Source organism: Salvelinus namaycush, chromosome 7, assembly GCF_016432855.1.
Source record: "Salvelinus namaycush isolate Seneca chromosome 7, SaNama_1.0, whole genome shotgun sequence".
Taxonomy (NCBI): domain Eukaryota; kingdom Metazoa; phylum Chordata; class Actinopteri; order Salmoniformes; family Salmonidae; genus Salvelinus; species Salvelinus namaycush.
The window spans coordinates 56330505-56350673 of record NC_052313.1 but is presented as its reverse complement, the minus strand read 5'-3'; the positions used below and the strand labels follow the sequence as shown (position 1 = coordinate 56350673).

Sequence of the window (20169 nt, the reverse complement as noted above, 5' to 3'; positions counted from 1 at the left end):
GAGCAAACTTGGGATGAACCTTGGATATAATATTGGTGCCTTCATTATCGATGACCCACGAACCTCTTCAATCAAATCAAACTTTATTTGTCACAGGCGCCGAATTGAACAAGTGTAGACTTTACCGTGAAACTTACAAGCCCTTAACCAACAGTGCAGTTCAAGAAGAAGAAAATATTTACAGGGATAGACTAAAATATAAAGTAACACAATGACAATAACAATAACGAGGCTATGTACAGGTGGCACTGGTACCAAGTCAGTGTGCAGGGGTACAGGCTAGTTGAAGTAATCTGCACATGTAGAAGTGACTATCCATAGGTAACAAACAAACAGCGAGTAGCAGCAGTGTACAAAAGGGGGGGGGGGTCAATGTAAATTGTCCGGTGGCGATTTTATGAATTGTTCAGCAGTCTTATGGCTTGGGGGTAGAAGCTGTTGAGGAGCCTTTTGGTCCTAGACTTGGCACTCCGGTACAGCTTGCCGTGCAGTAGCAGAGAAAACAGTCTATAACTTGGGTGATTGGAGTCTCTGACAATTTTATGGGCTTTGACACCGCCTATTATATAGGTCCTGGATGGCAGTAAGCTTGGCCCCAGTGATGTATTGGGCCGGTCGCACAACCCTCTGTCAGATGCCTTTCCGTCAGATGCCGAGCAGTTGGCATACCAGGCGGTGATGCAACCGGTCAGGATGCTCTTGATGGTGCAGCTGTAGAACCTCATGAGGAAGTGTAAAACAAACAAACAACCATATTTGTGTGGTGGTTTTGTGGAAGTTGCCAGGAACTTTTGGTTTGGAAGAATTTAAAAGACCACTGGGTTTGCTGAATCAGAACAACATTGTGCAACTTTTTACACAGTGTGGGTGAAAAAACTGTTTACATGGATACTTGTGTCCATCTCTCTTCTCCGCTTAACCCCAAAGAGTAATCATGAATTAATTTATCTTCTCCGCTTAACCCCAAAGAGTAATCATGAATTAATTTATCTTCTCCGCTTAACCCCAAAGAGTAATCATGAATTAATTTATCTTCTCCGCTTAACCCCAAAGAGTAATCATGAATTAATATATCTTCTCCGCTTAACCCCAAAGAGTAATCATGAATTAATATATCTTCTCCGCTTAACCCCAAAGAGTAATCATGATTTAATATATCTTCTCCGCTTAACCCCAAAGAGTAATCATGAATTAATTTATCTTCTCCGCTTAACCCCAAAGAGTAATCATGATTTAATATATCTTCTCCGCTTAACCCCAAAGAGTAATCATGATTTAATATATCTTCTCCGCTTAACCCCAAAGAGTAATCATGAATTAATTTATCTTCTCCGCTTAACCCCAAAGAGTAATCATGATTTAATTTATCTTCTCCGCTTAACCCCAAAGAGTAATCATGAATTAATTTATCTTCTCCGCTTAACCCCAAAGAGTAATCATGAATTAATTTATCTTCTCCGCTTAACCCCAAAGAGTAATCATGATTTAATTTATCTTCTCCGCTTAACCCCAAAGAGTAATCATGATTTAATTTATCTTCTCCGCTTAACCCCAAAGAGTAATCATGATTTAATTTATCTTCTCCGCTTAACCCCAAAGAGTAATCATGAATTAATTTATCTTCTCCGCTTAACCCCAAAGAGTAATCATGAATTGTTTGGAATATAATTGGGGGAAAGGATGTTTTGCTTGTCATGTTTCTGCTTTCGAAGATCATATTTCTTGTGGCGCCTTTGATTCTAACTGTCATTAATAAACGTATCTCCCCCGGCAACATGACATAACCTCTGCTTACCTCAAGACTCCTGTCATGTTATTGCTGACTCCCTTTAATTTAACAAGAAGGATGTTTTCAGTCTCTGGCTTTATAGCTGCAAATCCATAAGGTTTTATTAAAGAGACCCTTGACTTACAAGGACTGTAATGTGTTTTCCTGTGTTTATAGAGGACCAGATGCCCACTCCACCCCTTGTGGAGACATACAGATGAAGAATGATTCTAGCTACAGGGGGAGAATGTGGAAGACATTATTATGTTAGATAATACCAATAAATGTATACTAAAGCTTATGGAAAGGCTTATTCATCAAAAATGCAGGTTGACATTTATTGTCATCAATCTTGCCCTGGAGGCAGAACTGAGAGATTTCCGCCACACCCTTAGAAAAAAGGGTTCCAAAAGGATTATTTGGCTGTCCCCGTAGGAGAGCCCTTTTTGGTTCTATGTAGCTCTTTCGGGTTCCATGTAGAACCCTCTGTGGAAATGGTTCTACATGGAACTCCGAAAGGTTCTACCTGGAACCAAAAGGGTTCTACATGGAACAAAAAATGGTTCTTCCAAGGGTTCTACTATGGTGACAGTCGAAGAACCTTTTTGGGTTCTAGATAGCACCTTTTTTTTCCTAAGAGTGCAGCTGCAAAGTCATAATTTGCCTATATTGTAAAAATGAATGGGGGAAAATTAGATTATTTTGGGGGGCCTTAGTTTAAAGTTAGGGTTAGGCGTAAGGGTACCGTACTAAACCACAAATTACCTCTATGTCCCGCAGCATAATCTCAAAACTTAAAGTTAATGTTAGGGTAAGGTTTCAAATCAGGTTTTATGACTTTGTGAGTATGCCAGCTACACTCTTAGAAAAAAGGTGCTATCTAGAACCTTTAAGGGTTCTTCGGCTGTACCCACAGGAGAACCCTTTGAATAACCCTTTTTGCTTCCAGGTAGAACCCTTTTGGGTTCTATGTAGAACAGAGGGGGATATATCTGGAACCAAAAAGGGTTCTCCTTTTTTCTAAGAGTGTGAGTGTAGTGACCACTCTGCAGAGCTGCCTCCATTACATGAGTCATACCAATAAATCCCAACCTGTATAAATTTCCTCATGCTGGAAAGCTTGTTAGCTATGTTGTGTTCTGTTGTCAATAAAGTTATCCTGCTCTTGACTAATGTTTCAAGTTTTACGCGTTTAATGTCACATGCACAAGAACAGTGAAATGCCTTGCTTGCAAACAAAAATGCAATAATCAATAACAATGTAATACAAGAAAAAGCACACAATAAATATGAAGAACACAATAAGTAAGCGTACTTATATACAGGGTCAGTTCCAGTACCGTACTGTATTTACAATGTGCAGGGATACTGGTGTGATGGAGGTAGATATGTACAGGGGTAAGGTGACTAAGCATTAGGATATATAATAAACAGAGTAGCAACAGCTTGTGCGTGTGTGTAGAGTCAGTATAAATGTATGTGCATATTATGCGTGAGTGAGCAGATTATGGAGTGAATGGGTGTGTGAGTATGCATAGAGATAAAAGGTCAGTAAAGATATAAGGTTAACTCAGATAGTCCTTGTAGCTATTTGGTTAGCTATTTATCAGTCTTATTTCTTAGGGATAGAAGCTGTTCAAGATCCTGTTGGTGTCAGACTTAATGCACCAGTACCGCTTGCCGTGCGGAAGCAGAGAGGATAGTCTATGGCTTGGGTGGTTGGAGTCTTTAATGATTTTCCGGGCCTTCCTTTCACACCGCCTGATATAGATGTCCTGTATGGCAGAGAGCTTGGTCCCAGTGAGGTACTGGGCTGCCCGCACCACCCTCTGTAGCGCTATGAGATCGAGGGCGGTGCTACTGCCATACCAGGCAGTGATGCAGCCAGTCAAGATGCTCTCAATGGTACAGATATGGAACTTTTTGAGGATTTGAGTGCCCATGCCAAACTTTTTCAACCTCCCTGAGGGGGAAGAGGTGCTGTCGCGCATTCTTCACGACTGTGCGCGTGTCTTTGGACAATTTTAAGTCTTTAGTGATTTGGACACAGAGGAACTTGAAGCTCCCGACCTGCTCCACTGCAGCCCCGTCGAAGTGGATGGGGGTGTGCTCGCCCCCTCCATTTCCTGTAGTCCACGATCAGCTCCTTGGTCTTGAGGGAGAGGTTGTTGCTCTGGCACCACACTGCCAGGTCACTGACCTCCTCCCTGTAGGCTGACTCATTGTCGCCGGTGAACAGGCCTACCACAGATGTCTCATCAGCAAACTTGATGATGGTGTTGGAGTCGTGTGTGGCCACGCAGTCTTGGGTGAACAGGGAGTAAAGGAGGGGACTAAGCACACACCCATGTTGGGCCCTCGTGTTGAGGGTCAGCAAGACGGAGGTTATGTTGCCTACCCTCACCACCTGGGGTCGGCCCGTCAGGATGTCCAGCATCCAGTTGCAGAGGGAGAAGTTCAGACACAGAGTCCTAAGCTTGGTGACGAGCTTAGAGCGGACAATGTTGTTGAACACTGAGCTGTAGTCAATGAAACAGCATTCACACACAGGTATTCCTCTTGTCTAGGTGGGTGAGGGCAGTGTGGAGAGCAATTGAGATTGCTACATCTATGGATCTGTTGGGGTGGTATGCAAATTGGAGTATGTCTAGGGTGTCTGGGATGGTGGAGTTAATGTGTGTCATAACCAGCCTCTCAAAGCACTTCAAGATTACAGAAGGGAGTTCTACAGGGCGGTGGTCATTGTGGCATGACGCCTTAAGTTCTTGGGAACAGGAATGATGGTGGTCATCTTAAAACATGTGGGGATTACAGACTGGGACCAGGAGAGGTTGAAAATGACAGTGAATATGCCAGCCAGCTGTTCTGCGCATGCTCTGAGAACGCGCCCTGAAATAGCGTCGGGCCCCGCGGCCTTTTGGGTATTGATCTGATTAAAGACCTTTCTTACGTGGGCCTCAGAGAGCGAGATCCCCCAGTCCTCTGAGACGGTGACGGCCCTCACGCCCGCCACCATGTTGTTGTTGTCAAAGTGTGCATAAAATGCATTGAGTTCGTATGACAGAGTGGCATCGTTGATATTAACAATTCCCAGTAACAAAGTCGTCTAGAAAAAAAATATATTTTTAAGCATTAGCAGCAGGCATGTTTGATTTGGCCAACTGTGAGTCTTCAGGAGGCAGATTGTGTGCGATCATCAGTGTCCGTCTTCAGTCTCTTAAGCTATCTTTGGGTTGTTGGTTCTACAGATTGGCATCCTGTTGCCTTCTCAAATGGTGGGAAAGCATGGAAGTTTGACATTTAAGACGTGTAATCATGCATGCTGGTTTCTTGGCACGGATGTGGTGTTTCACAGTTGAAGGCATTCCAACTGCAGCTGATTGACCCAAGAGCAGAACTCAGTGTGAGGCTGATCACAAGTGAAAACAGTTGGTTTGGTTACATGACCCTTAAAGTGAATAACAGCCAGCCTTCAGGGTATTGCGCTGAGGGGAAAAGTCTAGCTAGCATCTAATCCTTTGGCAGACTTTGAGATATGTTAGTCATAAACAACTTCTCTTCCAGCAATATCCCATATCTTTGTGTTTGTTTGTTTTGTATTTTGAATAAGGAACTAACAAACTTCACTCAAACCAAACCGTGAAACACTTAGAGTACATTCTGTTGTGGAACATGGTCCTTCCATTTCTCCCAAATTGAGCATACCTGTGTCATTTTAATTAAGAAGGTACATCTGTAACAAAAGTCCCCTAAATCTCCAAACACTACTTTTCTAAATCGACTCTCCAGGAGCATTTTACCTCATGGCTATATGGAACATAAATCGTCCCTCATAGCTTCTCTGGGTTCATATAGCATTTATTGTCCAGTCACATTTAGGTGGATTTGATCTCAACGCTCTACAGCTGTTGATTCACTCCATAACTGCAGGGGCTTTCACTGGCAGCACATACTGTATAAGCACATGCATGGACGCATGTTGAAAAACACACACGTGCACTCCTACTGTATTCTCTTTGACTGTGTGTCCATCTGGCATGAGTCCAACTTCACCCTTTCATTCGTAGAGCTTCCCATCCCTCCTCATCCAGCTACAGTAGTGGGGCACAACAGCCCCCGCCTCTCCGCCCCCATCCTCACCAGAGAGATGGTAGTTAAACAGCGTGAAGGTAGGACATATTTGCACCGAGCACTGTAGCACAACTGATGAGTGGCTTGGTGTGAGACTGAGCCGTCTCTCTTTCATCTCCTCTAATGAAGTTTGACCATGCGTGAAGAGCTGGGGCCCCAACCACGTCTCCAGCTGCCTGCACAACCACAGCTTCAACATACTCCGAGCTCAGATACTCAGGTACACACATGTTACCCGTTTACAATGTACCCCCACCACCCCCGCCGCACGGAAAGCAAAGCAGGCACCTGTATGTACTCAGGAATATACACGTAACACCTCAACAATGTGCAGAAAGCAGACACCGCCCCGCGGAAAGCAAAGCGGACACTTGAATGTCCTACAACATGTATTGTTTAACAAGAAGCTTCTCTGCCTGAGATTGTGGAGTGTGCAGAGGGGAGATGTTGGCCCAATCCCAAGCCTAACCAAACCCCTCCCAGCTGTGTTAGAGTATCATTGATAGATACCGCCCTGGACACCGCAATCACAAGGCTACATCCTCTGGGAAGTCCACTGGACAGCAGCAAAATCATCATTAGGATAAGATTCCTAGTCAACAAACAGATTGGCGCTCACATAGATTAACTATTTATAATCATGGGAACCTGTTCAAGAAACACCCCAAGACAACCAACATGCAGAGATAAACATGCATGCACGCACGCACGCACGTACGCACGCACGTACGCACGCACGCACACACACACGCACGCACACACACACACAGCTATGTCCCACTATACTTGTGAGGACTTTTTTGGCATCAACAATTCATTCCCATTAAAATTCCTATTTTACCTAACCCTAAACCAAACCCTTACCCTAAACTTAAACCCTAAACCTAACCCTAATTCTAACCATAAAACTAACCCCGAAGCCTAAAATAGCCTTTTTACAAGTGAGAACAGCTAAAACGTCCTCACTTCTATGAATGTTTGTTGTTTTACTATTCACATACACACTGCCGCTAAAACTTTTTTTTATATTGGCGAGTGTTTGCATGTGAGCTAATACAGTGTATCGATCATCCATTGTTTTTAGCCTGACATTTCCCTTTTCATTTCTAGGAGAGTAAATTCATGATATTGCATAACTACTGTATGTTTAATGGGACAATCAGTACGCTGCTGAACGTCCTGTAGCTCAAAGAGTTGTCATCTGAACATGATCTCTAACAAGAGGCAATCCAAGCTCCAAACAGACATTACAATTCTACAGTCAGACCAAAAAGCATCAGAACAAAATTCAAGGAAACATAATCTACATACCGGTAACAACCAAACTTCTGCTTTTCATTCCGTTTTTATGTCAAACTAATTCTTATCTTGCACAGTCACAGCTACAGGTTGCAAGACAGATATACAATGGTTTTGCACCTGAATCTAAATGCATTGCATTTATGGTCAGTAAATCGCTTGGATGAAAGCGTCTGCTGAATGGCATATTTTATATTGTTATTTTAATGAGGATTTCGCTGCAGTCAAGTCTGAACAACTCTACACATTATGCATTGTCCTAAACATTTTGGTCAATATTTTTGCGATAATTTCATGGGACTTTACAGACTGGACCAACTGGACCATGAGACCTCTACTCATGTACACATTGCAATTTGGTTTTGGCAAGCTATTTCCTTCTATACAACGTGAATGGCATCAAGAGAACTCATGTAAAGTCAGCTAAACATTTGCATTGTGCACAATGATAAGCATCAACAACACCTAAACACTTTCCATCACACATGCATTGGCAAAAACATAATATGCATGCTCAAAACTATACATAAAACACGTAACACAAAACCATACTATCCAGAAACACAATACACCTGACTTTACAGAGCGGACAATCTGTGCACTTGCCTCTAATCCTCTGTGCAGGGAGGCAGTTGAGGAGAATGGATCCGGAGAGGAGCAGGAGAGAGACTCTGAGGAGCATGGTGCCTGCTATAGAGCTCTCTGGTCAGAGATGCTGGACAACTTCACTAAGGTAGCAGCTCAATTTAGGACTTGTGCAGCGCTCTGTGGAAACACTGTGGAGTGGAGAGGACCACCGGACCACGAAGCATCTATACTAGCAGGATAGGAGAGGGGGTGGGAGGGGACTGGTGATGTCACAACCCAACCCCACACACCCTATTCCTAGGTGGGTGGCTAAATGTGTGGAATCTCGCTGAAATGTTTCCCTCTATTTTTTTTCCCTCCCTCCTTTTTTGTATCACCCACCCGGTTTTCCCCTACCCTTCCTCCTCCTCCTCCTCCATCCCTCCTCCTCCTATGTGTTATTTTTTTTATTTATATTTATAATTTTTTTATTTATCCTTAGTTCAACTCAAGTGCTATTGCAATGTAGATTCCAGAGGGCGCCAATATGGTGGGCAAAACAGGGTGGTGGCACAGGAGGAGCACAGGAGTGGCACCCTCGCTCCATCCTAACCTATGGCCTTGGGGGTAAAGTTAAACTCATGCAGTGTAGTTTGTATGGCACACTCCCATCCCCACCTCTGCCCAACATGTGCACACTGTGCAGACTAACCAGTACCATGTTTTTAAGCACTTTGCTTTTGGAACGCACTACACAACATCACAGTACATTCTCTCTGAACACAAATGACACGGGTGGAGCAGCGCCACGGGTATGCAAATCCAACCTCCACTGGAGCTCTTTGGGAGGCAGTGACCATGCTCTCCCGCCAAGAAGTCCAGCCCCTGACATAGAGGAGGTATGAGGGGCGGTAGTACAGAGGAGGGAAGGAGGAGGGGATGGAGGGAATAAGAGGGGTATCCACACACTTCCTTCAAGCTGATTATATTAGGAGCCCCATCCATCCAACACGTGCCATCACATGCGATAGGATATGGACTGGTGGAGACAGTTGTTCCAGACAGAGCGCCTGCCTGCTCCATCCCACAGGAACTGAATAAAGGCGTATTCATGATTCATGCTGCCCTCCACTAAATCCAAATCCAGATTTTACACAATGGACAAATTAACAGGTGACTGACTGACCGCCAGAAGTATAAATAACAGAAACCAAAGCACACATTCTGACTTTAAAAAAAAGAAAGGCTGTTAAGGGAAAATGTAATGTTGAAACTTGGGAAAGACGTTAACCCCTCGTACTCATTGGACCATTCCTGCCAGAGACACAGTGACCAACAAGCATTGACACGCAGGTAACCAAAGTCAACACCCAAGCTGAGGGGCAGACAGGGACCGAAAATCAGCCCTGGCATTTCTAATACACCGGCTCACTTTTTTCCTTGTGACCCCCACACCAGACCTTCCTTGAAGCCACCATTATTAGCCAGATAGTGATCATTTTGTGCAAAAAGGTTTGGCAGGCCCACTAGGCTAAATGGACAGGCCCATCTGCCATTTGCCCGAGATGCCAGATGTCCAGTCCGCCCCTGCCCAAGTCCTGTACAGTTGTGAAACTTCAGGCTCCTTTTTCATCATCTTGACTGCGAACAAAAATGTTGTTATTGCCTGACCGGAGTTTGTCCCCAATAAAAAGTTTTACCTCAGAGCACGTCTCTCACAGTATTCTGCCAATTAGGATAATGTCTCAGTGGTTGAGTGACCCATTAATGTTTAACTCTGACAGTAAGGTACAGATCGTTCTTGTGTTTGTGCACTTCCTGTAGGGGTAGATCACAGTCACTATGAACATGTCACTGCTAAAGATGCTAACGATGGTCATTAATTGATGTGACTTATTGTTTTGTACATTGAGTTCTGAATATCAAGCATCACTTGAAATTTGTGAGAAAAACATAGGTGTTTATTGGCTTCAGATAATAAACCCCTGATTGTTTTGTTGTTGTTGTTTTGCTTAATTGAGCTCATTTAGACTATTGAACAAAGTGTTTAAGCCCACAGCTTGATTCTTTGTAAATCATCATTAAAACAGTACGTCTGTGTACGTACATGCCCATACAGTATCTAACTGAATCCGACCACACAAAAAAAAGGAACATTATCCTTCTGGGAATCTGAGGACACGTTCCCACAGGCTCAAATTGATAGGAGCCGTTGTTGTTGTGAATGGGAGTCTCTTAAACCAATTGAAGCGTTTCTTCAGCCAAAGCATCCCAGTCTTTAGTGGGAGCAGCACCTGCACCATAACACCATGATGACGAAACCACCGGAGAGACTGGATCGCTCTCCAATCCACTGACAAGGTTGCTCAACTTAAATAAGAAACCTCTTTTCTATTCTCTACTCTATTTACAAGGAAAACCATCTCTCCTCAATGGCCCCTTTGTTTCCCTCTCCTATGTCTGGGAAGAGTAGGTGACGAGAGAGACAGACAGACAGACAGACATACATACATACAGACATTCATACCTACATAGAGAGATACATACTGTTGGGATGATGGTGTACAAACGTTCTCCCGTGACTTAACTATAAGGAAGTATTCCCTTTCACCCAGAGATGTCCAAGATGGATTACTACACAGTGCCTTTCCTCTTTTCCTTTTCAACACAACTAAATCTATGGGTCTCATGTGGGTGACCACTAATGGGCTATTTATGGGATGAATTGGCTGGTATTCTTTTCCATGTGCCCTGAATGGGTTCCCAGGTACACGTGTAGTCTGGCTGTACAACTCTGCAGGCTAAGCATGTACATTCTCGCTTCTTTGTCACTGTATGAAAGTTAGGGAAGACAGAAATAAAGAATACAACGAGTTCTTTTACTCCTGTTTGTATTCAACAGGAAGAATTCCTTTACAGAAAAATTTACACAATTTTCACAATTATAAACAATACTAATGGACACAGAAGGAGATAAACCAAAAAAATTAAAACTCTTTTCATATTTGCTCAGTTGACTCAGTAATCTTTCACAAGCCCCATGAGGACAGTACTTTGTTGCTCATGATGGCTTCCTGCTGTTTACAAAGTTTGTCACTGGCGCTGTTGATGTCTTCTTGCTGTGCTTCCTTCCCTGCTCCTTTCCCATCTCAATCCTCTGCAACGAAATGAATGGCCACCTGGGCTTCGTCAAGCCACGACCCCCAGTTAAAACACTCCAGTGTTGAATGCACCCCACTAAAAATCCCTCAGCACCACACGCCAGCCTGTGGAGTATAGAGTGTTTGGATCTGCTACTGGTGATTAACCTCCATTCAAGGTTCAATTCATCATCATTACGCCTATCTGTACTTTGGCCTGAGAAGTTCGATCATCCACGACTTGTGGTTTTGACTACATGGGATACATTTTATGTCAGAATTGACCAGAATTAACTTTGTGTAGCAGGTCAGGGGAATTTATGGAGCAGGTTAGGATAATTAACGTAGCAGATCAGGAGAATTACATTAAGGTTAGCAAAATGGTTAGGGGCCTCCCGAGTGGCGCAGCGGTCTAAGGCACTGTCACCACAGACCCGGGTTCGATACTGCAGTTATACTGCACTCTAACTGCAATCTTTTTTTGTAAGGGGTCCACAAGCTTCCCAGCCGAATCAGTTTGGAAGAGTTTGTGCAGATATTATGACAACATGTTGTGACATTTTTGTTTGTTTTGGACTTCGGCTGTTCGGGCACACCATTTTTTTTCTAGATACGCCCCTTCAACAGTGATTGGTCAAAGGTAGGGATTCTTCAATAAAGTCTTTGTTGTCATTCAATGAGGGACGACTCCTTTCTATGCACATTTTTAATTGAGAAATACTGCACCAAACATCTTAGTTTGATGTAAAATTGCGCGACTAAAATCTCCTCGGCAAAAAAACGTAAAAATGTATGACAGATTTCTTGAGTTATCATAGATTAATTCTGACTTTTTTGAGGAAGTGTATACTGTCTACGATGTCTCAAAATGGACAAACAGTACTACAGCTTTTTTCTCGTTTTTCAATGGAACGTCTTTTAAGGGAGTTTGAGAGCTTTCAGCCTAACTGAAGCCTTTAGCCTAATGTATCGGTCCTGTCCACAGCCCGGGGAAACGTGTACTCTACTGGTGGAAACAACAAAGGTCAGCTAGGTCGGCAGACTGTGAGGAGAGGACAGCCTTCCAATTGGTGGACTTCTTCAGTTCACATGGACCAATCTAAATGCTTGCTGCCGGCTCCAACACATCTGCTGCCCTCACAGGTAAGACTAGCTAGCCGCAAGCCAAACTGAAGCATGCTGACGCCTTTAGGGTTAGCTAAAATGCTAAACATTGACATAAACTGTATCCCATCTAGCCATGACCAGGCTCTGTGTTGAATTAGTCATCTCTGGAGTTCACTCATTGTTACTGTATACTGCAACTGGGCCTCCAATCCACAGCTGTTTAGTGTTCACCCATGGCCTCAATAACTTCCCAAACACTACAGGAGAGGTTCTATATCTCAACTTGATGAATATGGGGAGTAAATGGATTGCCATGCATTGGCTGCTCTCTCCATGTCTCTGCTCTGTGTCTTCCATCTCTAGTCTCTTGTTAAACCCACAGTGGTTAATGGGCCACAGGGAAACCGACTACATCCAGATCCTGCAGGACCCATAGATCAGCCCGCCTTCATCCATCAGCATGGGATGGCAAGCTTCTGTTTCTACTACTCTTGTGGGGAAAGTAGAGCATTGGGTTATATGGGTCAGAAGTGGGTCAGAAGTTCTTCCTTGTTCTGCTTCAGTAATCAAGATAAGATGTTCCTCTTCCAATGTGTTATCACATCTTAACCTGTTGAGGACAGAGGGCGCTGTTTTCACTTTGGGGGAAAATCGTGCCCAATTTAAACGGCCTCGTACTCAATTGTTGCTCGTACAATATGCATATTATTATTACTATTGGATAGAAAACACTCTCTAGTTTCTCAAACCGTTTGAATTATATCTGTGAGTAAAACAGAACTCATTTTGCAGCAAACTTCCTGACAGGAAGTGGAAAATCTGAAATCGATGCTCTGTTCTAGGGCCTGCCTATAAATGTCCTTCATATATATCTATATATATTCATATATATATACATGCACTTCATACGTCTTCCACTAGATGTCGACAGGCAGTGAGAGAAGAAATGGAGTGTATAACTTGATCTGGGGTCGAATAAAAGCTCTCGGCATGACGTGTCACCAGTTTCCTGTTTTCTGGAGAGCGCGTGAAAGGACCTGGTTTTGCCTTCTGAAAAGCTGTCGTTATAGACGACTAATATCTCCGGCTTTGATTTTATTTGATACATGTGACAATATCATCGTAAAGTATGTTTTTTCAATATAGTTTTATTAGATTATTGAAATTTATTCGGGACGTTAGGTGTGTTGCGTTGTGTGCCTTTGTTCAGGAAGGAGAGCTTCGCGCTACTTTGCTAGCTTTCCGGGCTAATTGACTGGAGAAGAGGACATTCTAAATCCAAACAACGATTGTTCTGGACAAAGGACCCCTCGTACAACATTCTGATGGAAGATCGTCAAAAGTAGGACCCATTTTATGATGCTATTTCATATATCTGTCGAACATGTGAAATAGTCGTTTGCGTCCAGATTTTGGGTACTCTCTCGCTATAACTAAGCTGTATGTCGTAATGAAGTTATTTTTAGAATTCTAACACGGCGATTGCATTAAGAACTAGTGCATCTATCATTTCCTATACAACATGTATTTTCTAGTAACGTTTATGAATAGTTATTTGGTCAGAATAGTTGAGTGTCATAAAAATATCCGCACATTCTGGGAAAAAGATGCTACGTTAGCACAATGTATAACCACTGATTTCAGCTCTAAATATGCACATTTACGAACAAAACATAAGTGTATGTATAACCTGATGTTATAGGACTGTCATCTGATGAAGGTTTATGAAGGTTAGTGAAAATTAATATCTTTTGCTGGTTTATTCGCTATCGCTAACGTGCCTATTGCTATCGCTAACGTGCCTTGATGAATGAATGCGGTAGTGTGGTAGGCTATTGTAGTAAGCTAATATAATGCTATATTGTGTTTTCGCTGTAAAACACTTAAAAAATCGGAAATATTGGCTGGATTCACAAGATGTTTGTCTTTAATTTGCTGTACACCATCGAAAAATATCTTTTGAATTTCGCGCTCTGCCTTTTCAGTGGAATGTGGGAGGAGTTCCGCTAGCGGAACCCCGGTGCCAGACAGGTTAATGCCCTGGACATCCCACTCAGCAATGAAAGTCATATGGCCAAGGAGAAGGCCCACGTGTTCAATGTCCTCCGCATCCTCCACATTATCTTGCAAGAGAATTCTCTTGGATTATAGTCACAGCCGTGTATATCCCCCCAAGCATTGCATCATTGCTACTTAAACTTCCGCGATGCATACAAAGCTCTCCCGCGCCCTGCCTTCAACAAATCTGTCCATGAATCCATTTTGTTGCTCCCAGCCTAAAACAGGAAACGCCCGTCCTCAGGTCAATACAACGCTGGTCTGACCAATCGGATTCCACGCTTCAAGATTGCTTTGATTACGTGGACTGGGATATGTTCCGGATAGCCTCAGACAACAACATTGATGTATACGCTGACTCTGGGAGCGAGTTTATTAGCAGGTGCATCGGAGATGTCATATCCGCTGTGACTTTTAAAACCTTCCCTAACCAGAAACCATGGATTAATGGCAGCATTCGCGCAAAACTGAAAGCGCGAACCACCGCTTTTAATCATGGCAAGGCGACCGGAAACATGACCGAATACAAACAGTGCAGTTATTCCCTCCGCAAGGCAATCAAACAAGCAGAGCGTCAATATAGAGACACGGTACAGTCGCAATTCAACGGCTCAAACACGAGACGTATGTGGCAGGGTCTACAGTCAATCATGGATTACAAAAAGAAAACCAGCCCCATCGCGGACATCGACGTCTTGCTCTCAAACAAATTAAACAACTTCTTTGCTCGCTTTGAGGACAATATTGTGCCACTGACATGGCCCGCTACCAAAACCTGTGGGCTCTCCTTTATCGCGGCCAACGTGAGTAAAACATTTAAAAATGTTAACCCTCGAAAGCCTGCCAGCCCAGACGGCATCCCTAGCCGCGTCCTCAGACCAGCTGGCTGGTGTGTTTACGGACATATTCAACCAATCCCTATCCTAGTATGTTGTCCCCACATGCTTCAAGATGGCCACCATTGTTCCTGTTCCCAAGAAAGCTAAGGTAGCTGAACTAAATGACTATCGCCCATTGCACTCACTTATGTCATCATGAAGTGCTTTGAGAGACAAGGATCATATCACCTCCATCCTACCTGACACCCTAGACCCACTCCAATTTGCTTACCGCCCCAATAGGTCCACTGACGATGCAATCGCCATCGCACTGCACACTGCCCTATCCCATCTGGACAAGAGGAATATCTATGTAAGAATGTTGTTCATTGACTACAGCTCAGCATTTAACACCATAGTTCCCTTCAATCTCGTCATTAAGCTCGAGACCCTGAGACCCAATATCTCCACCCCGCTGATCCTCAACACTGGGGCCCCACAAAGGTGCGTTCTCAGCCCTCTCCTATACTCCCTGTTCACCCATGACTGCGTGGCCATCCACGCTTCCAACTCAATCATCAAGTTTGCAGACGATACTACAGTGGTAGGCCTGATTACCAACAGCGACGAGACGGCCTACAGAGAGGAGGTGAGAGCCCTCGGAGAGTGGTGTCAGGAAAGTAACCTCTCACTCAACGTCAACAAAACAAAGGAGATGATTGTGGACTACAGGAAACAGCAGAGGGAGCCCATCCACATCGATGGGACAGTAGTGGAGAAGGTGGAAAGTTTTAAGGTCCTTGGCGTACACATCACGGACAAGCTGAAATGGTCCACCCACACAGACAGCGAGGTGAAGAAGGCGCAACAGCACCTCTTCAACCTCAGGAGGCTGAAGAATTTTGGCTTATCATCTAAAACACTTACAACCTTTTACAGATGCACAATCGAGAGCATCCTGTCGGGCTGTATAACCACCTGGTACGGCAATTGCACCGCCCTCAACCGTAAGGCTCTCCAGAGGGTAGTGCGGTCTGCACAACGCATCACTGGGGGCAAACTACCTGCCCTCCAGGACACCTACAGCAGCACCCGATGTCACAGGAAGGCCAAAAAGATCATCAAGGACAACAACCACCCGAGCCACTGCCTGTTCACCCCGCTATCATCTAGAAGGCGAGGTCAGTACAGGTGCATCAAAGCTGGGACAGAGAGACTGAAAAACACCTTCTATCTCAAGGCCATCAGACTGTTAACCTCTTGACGCTAGGGGTCAGATTTGTATTTTATTTTTAAATACTGTTCCCAAGGTAAACGGACTATTTCTCAGGTCCAGATCGTAGAATATGCATATAATTTACAGATTAGGATAGAAAACACTCCAAAGTTTCCAAAACTGTCAAAATATTGTCTGTGAGTATAACAAAACTGATTCTGTAGGCGAAAACCTGAGGAAATCTAACCCGGAAGTGATTTATTTATTTTTTAATCTGTGTTTCCTGGCCCGTCTTTCTTCCATTTAAAGGGGTATCAACCAGATTCCTTTTCCAATGGCTTCCTCAGGCTGTGACCAGGCTTTAGACATAGTTTCAGGCTTTTATTTAGAAAAATTAGCGAGATTTTTCAAAACTAGTCAGGTGTCCTCTGATTAGTTCCTGCGCGCGAGAGGGGTAGCTCTCCATTTTCTTTCTCTCTTTTATTGAATAGGTTACGGTCCGGTTGAAATATTATCGATTATGTGAGGATTAACCTGAGGATTGATTATAAAAACATTTGACATGTTTCTACGAACATTACGGATACTTTATGGAATTTTCGTCAAACGGAACGAGGCTTTGGTTTTCTGAACATAACGCGCAACCCAAATGGCGTTTTTTTGTTATAAAAGTAATATTTATCGAACAAAAATAACATTTGTTGTGTAACTGGGAGTCTCGTGAGTGCAAACATCCAAAGATTATCAAAGGTAAGCGATTAATTTTATTGCTTTTCTGACTTTCGTGACCATGCTAATTTGGGGCTAGCAGTTGTAGCATTGATTGATACACTCACAAAAGCTTGGATTGCTTTCGCTGCGAAGCATATTTTCAAAATCTGACACGATAGGTGGATTAACAACAAACTAAGCTGTGTTTTGGTATATTTCACTTGTGATTGCATGATTATAAATATTTTTAGTAATATTTTTGAATCTGATACGTTTGGGAATATTCTTCTGCCTTTCAGAACTGGAACGAGTCTGTAGTTTTCTGAACATAACGCGCAACCCAAATGGCGTTTTTTTGTTATAAAAGTAATATTTATCGAACAAAAATAACATTTGTTGTGTAACTGGGAGTCTCGTGAGTGCAAACATCCAAAGATTATCAAAGGTAAGCGATTAATTTTATTGCTTTTCTGACTTTCGTGACCATGCTAATTTGGGGCTAGCTGTTGTAGCATTGATTGATACACTCACAAAAGCTTGGATTGCTTTCGCTGCAAAGCATATTTTCAAAATCTGACATGATAGGTGGATTAACAACAAGCTAAGCTGTGTTTTGGTATATTTCACCTGTGATTGCATGATTATAAATATTGTTAGTAATATTTTGCGCCCTGCAATTCAGCGGTTGTTTAGGAAAATGATCCCGCTAAAGGGATCCGTAGCGCAGAGAAGTTAAACAGCCATCACTAACATAGAGAGGCTACTGCCAACATACAGACTCAAATCTCTGCCCACTTTAATAAACGGACTTAATAAAGGTATCACAAGTCACTTTAAATAACGCCACTTTAATAATGTTTACATATCCTACATTACTCATCTTATATGTATATACTGTATTCTATACCGTCTACTGCATCTTGCCTATGCCGCACGCCATCGCTCATCCATATATTTATATGTACATATTCTATTCATCCCTTTACATTTGTGTGTATTTGTGTGTATAAGGTAGTTGTTGTGAATTTGTTAGATTACTTGTTAGATATTACTGCATAATCGGAACTAGAAGCACAAGCATTTCGCTACACTCGCATTAACATCTGCTAACCATGTGTATGTGACCAATAACATTTGATTTGATTTGAGTTTTGCTGGAGAGCTGAAGAGAAAACCATTGAGGAGTTGTATTTCCTGTAAAGCCCCTAAAGGCTTAGCTTGTCCTCCTTTCACTAGGGTTAATGGAGAAGCTCCCCCGCTCCACACTATCGCACCACACCTCCGCATATCTAACACCATCATAGCCCAATGGAAGCAGATGTGCACTGCGCTTGTCTTCCGTCAGCGTCCTACTTTCTCTGGCCATATGGAGGTCTGGGTTCTACCCTGGCCTCCTGCCCTTGACATTGGCAGACCAAGGGGACGGCCATCAACACAGAGATTTATGAACTTTTACATAGTGATTCTCAAGATGGATTACCTTGATTCTGATGGAAATATTGCTCGTGAACCAGCAAAATGGACCTAAAAAATGTATAATTTTAAAGTTTTTGCCTTTTTTTTGGTCAGCAGGTTTAGTGATTTGGAAAATGGTTGCAGATGTGGCCCACATGGGCCAGCCCTTATAACGGCACACCATGTCAATTCCCCCAGTTGGATCGTCTCATGATTGGCGAGTTGGAGAAGAAAAACACTTGATATTTTCCATCCCTCAGTACAATCCTCTCAGTTCATTCGTGGACGCCTGCAGGAGGACTAAGGGCTGGGTTCAATCCGTATCACGGAAGATTTGCGTTCAAATGTAAAGGTAATTTCCGATTGAGAGGACATGTGCAGCATTTAGCGTTAAAGCAGTCTACACGAACGCTGAAACATCGCCTTTACATTTTAACCGAGCTATAACGCAGATCTTACGCAATAATTTGGCTATACGGATTGAATCCAACCCTGAGTTATTGTGTTATCTTCTAAATGTTAGGTAGTAAAAGTTTGTGGCAAGAAAAGCATCACTCGTGTCAACACTCAGAGAATCAAATGGTGTCGTTTTTCTACAGGTTGCAGAGATTCAGTCATTGAAGTATCCACCCATGAACTTTGGCCTCACTGGCAACATTATTAGACAACACATGAAGAAAATATCAGAGCAGCTGTCCATTCTGCTTATGGTACTGGACACCGTCACATCGTAAACTTGTAAACCTTGTCATCCTTTCATCACTCATCTAACAAGCTGTTGCCTGTGGAGGAGGCAGGAATCCAGACCTCTTTTTATTTTATCGACTCGTGTTGGCAGTGAGTTTTAAAACAAACAGCACAAGAAAGCCACATTAGGAGGTAGCTTCATGACAGCGCCATTGAAACAGTGATGCATAGAATGTTGCCTGAGATACTGACACTCCTCCCCTCAGTACAGTCAGTAAAGAGGAAGCCCCATGCAGGAGGGAATGTTGCACCGTTAAGAGACGCAGAGGCAGAGCGGCCTCACCTGTGATCTGTAGCCAACACAAGGCGAGGCTACTCTCAGAACAGCACGTCTTACCCATAAATCCACCTTGACTCAACCTACCAGTAAACAAAGACTCCTAGCGTCCCCGACCTCAGCGGAGGATACGTCCTCCAGTTCATGTCACGGTAGTGACGTTTATTAGAAACGTGAGACGGCTTCGTGTTTCACTCCTGTTAAGGTTTTAAACCTTCACGCTCATCCATCGCCATGCACGGTCGGCTGAGGATAAGACACCTGGCCTGCCTACCATTGTGTGGGATGGGGAATCGAGAGATGGGGGTTATGATTGGAATGTTTTCTCATATGTCTAAGAACACAGTAGGAAAGTTACTGAGAACATCATAGCCTAAAGTTGTAAAACAGACACTGGGCAGCCGTTCATTGTGCTGAACTGTTTAACAAGTTTCTGACAAACAATGTCCCGCTTTCTGACGCCCGTCGTTGCGTAATCTCTTGGAGGAATGGTTATGAAAAGTCCAAAGTTACCAGTAACCCAAAATGATGACTGCTGATAAAAAGCTAAATGAGGCAAACCCAATAGGGTTGTGCCAGTAAGGTCTTGTGTTAATTCACAACGGTTACATTGAACGGTATAACAGCAGTGTGTAACAAAGACTCTGTTTGAACATTTGTGCTGAGTTGTGTATTTAGACAGAGCATGCGGCTCAAGTCTGTTTATGGCGTGAGGATTTGTCAAAGTCAGACTTTCCTGTAAATCTTTCCAAGCCTACATGACAGGTTTTATGTAATGATTTTATTCATACTCAAGATTTCTTTCTAATAACTGATATTCCAACATTTGAATTATAACACATTCTGAGAATCTCCGGCTAAGCAAAATCTAAAAG

At 43.2% G+C, this 20169-nt stretch overlaps 1 protein-coding gene across 1 annotated transcript in view; it reads left to right on the top strand.

The window, feature by feature from the left end:
• LOC120050855 (interleukin-1 receptor accessory protein-like 1) overlaps window positions 1-20169 on the top strand; it is an 838450-nt gene that overhangs the window by 421667 nt on the left and 396614 nt on the right. The window lies entirely within an intron of this gene.